Source organism: Leptonychotes weddellii, chromosome 7 (assembly GCF_054177405.1).
Source record: "Leptonychotes weddellii isolate Sample4059 chromosome 7, ASM5417740v2, whole genome shotgun sequence".
In the NCBI taxonomy this organism is placed as follows: domain Eukaryota; kingdom Metazoa; phylum Chordata; class Mammalia; order Carnivora; family Phocidae; genus Leptonychotes; species Leptonychotes weddellii.
In genome coordinates this window covers 87,267,863-87,274,737 of record NC_138375.1, presented here as the reverse complement: position 1 = coordinate 87,274,737, position 6,875 = coordinate 87,267,863, and positions in this window count along the sequence as shown.

The following is a 6,875-nucleotide window of genomic DNA, read 5'->3' as shown; positions in this document are numbered from 1 at the left end:
ATCTCTAGAATTGTGATATGGAAATGACTTAGAGGTGATCATCTGATTGGGACTGAAGATTAGAGAGCTTGAATTGAGATTGCATTTGCTCTAGGAAATGTGCCTGGGTGGCTCAGTTGGTTAAGCGTCGTCCTTTGCTCAGGTCATGATCTCAGGGTCCTGGGATCAAGCCCCAGGTTGGGCTCCCTGCTCAGCGGGGACCCTGCTTCTCCCTCTGCCTCTCCCCCCTGCTCATGTGTGTGCTCCCCCCCCCCACCGCCCCGCTCTCTCTCTGTCAAATAAATAAATAAAATCTTAAATTAAAAAAAAAAGGAAATGATGGTGATCAAAGAGATGTGCTAGGGGCACCTGGGTGGCTCTGTCGGCTGAGTGTCCGATTCTTGATTTCGGCTCAGGTCATGTCTCAGGGTCATGGGATCAAGCCCTGCGATGGGCTCCCACTCAGCAGGAAGTCTACTGGAGATTCTCTATCTCTCCCTCTACCCCTACCCCTGCTTGCACACTCTCTCTCTCTCAATAAATAAATAAATAACATCTTCAAAAAAAAAAAAGAGAGAGATGTGGCTAATGTCCCCTCATGTCAGCCCTTGAAATCACCAGTGAATGAATATGTGAATAAATGAGTGAATGAAGATAGCAGAGCTCAAGCTCTGTCTCAGTAGATACCACCACTGGGATACAATCTCCAAGCAATGGAGGAGGAATCTCAAAATGGGACCTGAGATGGACTAATTCGAGGTAAATTGGGTATTAATGTATCTTTTTTATCTGTTGACACCCCTAACCTGGAGAAGTCTGCAGTCTCTCAGTGGAGAGTCTGCTTCTCCCTTTCTCTCTCCCTCTGCCTCTCCCCCTGCTCATGCTCTCTCTCTCTCAAATAAATAAATAATCTTAAAAAAAAAACACAATAATTAAGCACTTAAACACAGAAATGTTTCCTGATTTACATGCATCTAATACTGATTCTGTCCCTAATATAGAGTGAAACACTTCACAAACACACTGAAACATTTGCATGTGACTATGCAGAGAGGTCAATCTTGACTTCACAATATCTAATTGTGACTCCACAGAGAACTTGCCCAAGATCACACTGTTAGTAAGTGGGGAAGACAGGATTCCCACCCTGCTGCTATGGCCCTAGGCCCTAAGCCATGTACTCTTTTTTTTTTTCTTAACCACCATTCTGTATGAGTTGTTGGTGCTACTAGTTTCACTTGTCCTCCCATTCTAGAACCCTCTGCCATGCAATAATTACTTTCGAGGAGGAGTCCTCCGTGACATAAGGAAAATAATTCTTGACTGAGTGGTCTGTTCTTTTCCCAGCTCAGTTGATTAGCCCTGTGAACACGGACAAGGGTCTTAACCTCATTACCTCTCAGTTCCCGCATCTAAAAAATGCTGACGTAGAAATGAATGGTCTCAAAAGTTCCTTTCATTCCTAAAATTCAAAGTTTTAAGAAAAAAAATATGTTCAGAATTAAGGAGCATATATTTTAAATTAAGGAGTACGTCATAGTTTAAATTTCAAGTCTTAGTCTATAATGAAATGTTTGAGCTTGAGTATACCTTAAAGAAACCCTGTAGGATTTGTGTTTGTTCTTCCTAGAGGGCTTTAAAACATTGGATTTTGGTAAAATCTCAACTATAAAATGATCTCATTTCATTCACCCTTTTCAAGAGGATGAGTCCAGCTCTGGCCATCCTCGGACTCATGAAGCTCCTCTCCTGAGGCTGAGCAGACAGAGGCCACTTTCTGCTGTGGCATGTGGACACCTCCCTTGACATTATGACATGTAGGTAGTGGTGATGGCCAGGGTGGATGGGAAATGGAGAATAGCGGAATGCAGGCAGGTAGGAGTAAGATGGGTGGCAACAGAGGAGAGAGTGGGACCCACCTGACAGAGTGACACCTCCAGCTGCCCAAGCTCATGATCGGTGTTGACTTTGCATAAGGGAATCAAGCTTCACACATATTAGCATGGTGGTTCCCAACTTAGACACAACTTGTACTAACACCCTTCATCTGGCCTTAATGCCACTTCTTTCTTCTTCTCTTTCTCCAACTCTCAATTTCACGTGCTCAAACTGCTGCCTAGACAATATCTCAGAGCTGAGGGATCCTTGCTTGGACAGGAGGGGGGACAGAATGGGGTTGCAAAACAGAGTCTGATTTCTTGAGCCTCTTAAGCTAGGAAAGACCAAGAAAAAGAATCCAAGATGATGACATCTAAATAATCTCAGTTGTATGAAGCTGGACCCTGACATTGTACTAAATACTCATAGTGTTGATAACTAACATTCATTGAGAGCTTACGAAGTGCCAAGTATTGTACCTATATGTACTAACCCACTGTCACCCCATCAACCCTGTGAGATAGAAACTGATATCCCTGTTTTATAGATGAAGAATCTAGGCGGAGAGAAGTTAAATAAGAACTGTGTTACAAAGTCAGGTGGGCTGGTCAATGCTCCTAACTGCTGCCCTATGTTGCCTGGCTGCACAACTCTTCCCTGGAAACCCAGAATGCATCTTACAGATAAGGAAACTGAGGCCAGCAATGTTAAGAAGCTTGTCTACATCCATGTAGCTTAAAGGAGTTGTCAAGAAAACCCAGTGGCTCAGTCAGTTAAGCGGCCGACTCTTGGTTTCAGCTCAGGTCATGATCTCAGGGTCTTGAGATCGGGCTCTGCAATGGGCACAGAGTCTTCTTGAGACTCTCTGTCCCTCTCCTTCTGCCTCTCCCCTCTGCTCTCTCTCAAATAAATAAATCTTAAAAGAAAAAAAAGAGGACGGCTGGGTGGCTCAGCGGGTTAAATGTCTGCCTTTGGCTCAGGTCATGATCCCACGGTCCTGGGTTGAAGCCCCGCATCAGGCTCCCTGCTCAGCGGGGAGTCTGCTTCCCCCTCTCCCACCGCCCCCTGCTTGTGTTCCCTCTCCCCCTATGTCTCTCTCCGTCAAATAAATAAATAAAATCTTTGAAAAAAAAAAAAGAATGCACACAACTGGGGCGCCTGGGTGGCTCAGTTGGTTAAGCATCTACCTTTGGTTCAGGTCGTGATCTCAGGGTCATGGAGTCCAGTTCCACATCAGGCTCCCTGCTCAGTGGGGGGTCTCCTTCTCCTTCTCCCTCTACCTCACCCCTTGCTCATGCTCTCTCTCTCAAATAAATAAAATCTTGAAAGAAAGGAAGGAAGGAAAGAAGGGAGGAAGAATGAAAGAAAAGAAAAGAAAAGAAAAGAAAAAAGAAAGAAAGAAAGAAAGAAAGAAAGAAAGAAAGAAAGAAAGAAAGAAAGAAAGAAAGAAAACCTTGAAACTCCCAGCTTCTACAACAGTAATTCTTCTCCTATCTTTTGCTGACTCTGACTGGATTGGGCACTGGGGACATGAAGGGGAAGTGTCTTGAGTTTCTAATTCTTGCTTCATGTAGAAGCTGTTCCATGTCCTTGCTAGTTTTGTTGCCCAGCTCTGGGAGGTTCTGGCTTTCCTGAGATGTGGCATGCCAATCATAGTCTGGCTGAATATCTCCATCAGCAGGGCCCAGGTAAAGGCCTACTGTCCTTCCTAAAACAGTTTACCCACTTTAAAAAAAAACCAAAAAGCCATTCCTCCTCAAGGATAAAAACATCTGCTACCCTGAGATGAACTTGCCCCAACTCTGATGAGCTTTTCTTTTTTCAAGGTATCACACACACACACACACACACACACACACACACACACACACACCACAGAGTGCAGGCTCTTGAACCAGACTGAGAAAGGCCTAATCCCAGCTCTACCACTTAGTACTGGGGGGACAAAGGAAAGTGACTTAGCCTTTATGTGCCTCAGCTTCTTCCTCTGAAAAATGAAAATCAACCTCACAGGGTAGTTGTAAGGACCTACTGGGAATTAATACTTGTCAAACATTTAATGTTAGCTGTTGTTAACAGGCAACATTAGTTCTGCAAAATTAACTCACCCTGAGAGATGGCTCATAAACGTCTTGCTAAGAAAACTTTAAAAATCTTTTAAGTCCAATCAGTGTGTGAGAATTACATGTCTGAAATGGTCCAAGACAGTCCAGCATGAACTTTAGTATTCCAAGATCCGGACTTTTCGGTCTTTCTCTCAGTGTAATCTGAAGATACAGCCTTCATTCTTCTAGAGCATCCTGGAGGTGACTATTAAAATGAAACACACACATAAAATAACACAACATAACATAACATAAAAATACACACATATGTACTACCTTCTTGTTAGGAAAAACAATCATTTTCAAAGGTAGTATACTTATAGGAAAGTATATTAAGAGAACAGATAGCCCTCTGTATATATAAGGATCAGTACAGAGACCCAGGTGCACAGTGAAGGGGGTCCGGCACATTACTGTTTAGCCACATTGGCATCTGTTTGTTGAGCTAGACCCAAGCTTCTAAGCTTGCCGAGCTCATTATCCTGTATGCATAACCGGCCCAAACTCTGAAGTTGCAGCCTTTTTTTCCTCTTTTTCCCTAAGCAAGATTAGATTCTGCCACAAAATATCCCTTATCCCCTATGTTAATTTCTGTGAAGGAGTAACTGCAAGTATGGGTTTGCATAACTCCCTGTCCTGTACCCAGTGCCCAAGAAGTCAGGGGATGAGGGTGAAAGATTTGTTCTCCAGGTCATGTGAATTTCAACATTTCTGTGTGTCTTCAGAAAAATTTCTGCATGCCTTGTTTTAATCAAATAAAACATTTAGGTACATGTACATTGTTCTTTGTTTTGATTGATATGTTAACATATTATAAAATATGCCAAACAAAATCATGATAAACCTGTTAACTCAGAGGTGTTTAGCCCTCTCAATTAATTCATATCGATTTGTTTCAAATGCTTCATTTTCCTGATTAGATGGCAAAAATAGTTTGAGAAACTATCAAAATCAATCACCACTTGAAATGTATAGCGTAGGCCTTCTAAAAATGAAGCTATACCTATTTATGAGTTGAGAACCATATTATGGTTAAATCAGATAAGAGATAGGAAGCTGCAGTCAAATTTATTACATTCCATCTTCCTGAATAGCAATTTAAATTTAAATAAATTTTATTTAAATCAATTCCATCCTAAAGTATGTGCATCAGTGCAATCATGAATTGAAGAGGGAGCAGATTTGGGTAAATAGTATTCGGAGATTAGTAGGATGAATTAAAAAAAAAAACTGTCATCTTGTTCTGATTAGTCAAAGAAAACATCAAAGAATAACTTACCATTTGGAGAAGTCTGTGATATGAAAAGTGACTTCGTGACCTCATAGAAGGGATATAATAGGAAGAAAGTTTTCAAACTAATTTTGTCAAATCAATCCTACCAGATTTTCTAGACATTATATCAATTCATTTTACTTGGTGCTAATCAACTTTTATTATTTTAACAAGGGTAATAAGAAGAAATCCAAATATAGATTTCCAAGAAGTTAAATGAATTATTAATCAGCATTGTGAAATTTCAGCTTGTTTCCTTGTCATCAGCCTACATTTCAAATTCATATTTTATAGTATGCTTCAGGTTTTTATTCTAAGAAGCCATATCATCAAAATCAATAATTAATCCATATAAAATAGTTACATGAAGTTCTGACTCCTAGAAAAAATTCAGAGAGAAATTATTTGGACATAAAGAAGCCACTTTCTCGAGGCAACAAAATTTCTGATTTCTACTCTGCCACAGTTACAGACTGAGTATGGATATTTATAAAATTAAATGGATATAATGGCATTTTTCTTTATCAGCAGCACCAGAATCTTCTTTCATTGAATTTACTTCCATTCTCTTGCCTGCCTCTGACCTGATCATTCTCTGATAGCAAAGACAGTTTTTTGTTTGTTCTGGGTGTGGTCTCATCCATGTTGGGGAGAACAGCCGAGCAAAGCAGGATGCACGTGTATGACCAAAGCAGACGAATGCTAGCAATTTTATGGGTTTTCTACTCAGTGGTGCTTCATTTTAATTTCCTGTGATTTATGTCTTAATCCTTAATTGCTCCATTTTGCAATCAGCCACCAGCTGCAGATAATGCAGGTCACAGTCACCAGATTAGTCAGCCTCACACTCCTGAGACCATTCTGCACATTTGCCAACAGCGTTCAGAACAGAAGCCACTAAAAGGTCACACTAGGCAGATAGTTGGGTAAGAAAAGCTGGTTTTAAAGCCATGGTTCTCAGTGTGATCCCTGGGCTAGCCGCTTCAGCATCACATGAGAACTTGTCAGAAAAGCAAATTCTTTAGCCCCACCCCAGACCTAGTGAATCAGAAACTCTGCAAGTGGGGTCCAGCAACCTGAGTTTTAACAAGCCCTACAGGTGATTTTGATACACACTGAAATTTGAAAGCCATTGAATTAGACTGATTCTCTAACGTCATGATGCTTTTTAAATGGATGATGTGTTGTTTTTATCATAATGTTTCAAAGAACCCAAAATAATGTTCACATTACATTGTTTTGTATATAGCTATGAAAAATTAGGGGAAAGGTATTTGGGCATTTGTGGGTATTTTTTAAAGAGCATAATATTTTAAAACACAACCAAATTTATTTATATTTATAGGCATGGAGTTTCGGTAGAGAAAAGATGTGAATCCCTTTTCTAAGACCTACAACCCACTGAGGCAAAGACTCTGTGGGAAGCAGTTTCCAGACACTTGTATCACCATCATCACAATGAGGTACACTCATTCATTCATCCATCCATCCATCCATCCATCCATCCATCCATCCATCCATCCATTCAATAGAAAACCTGAGCTCATCTGTGCCTGGTAAAAATCCTTGCCCTCACAGAGTTTACATCATTGCTTCACCAGGCCAGGAGGAGTCAGGACTGATGTCCCAGGGCAGCTTAA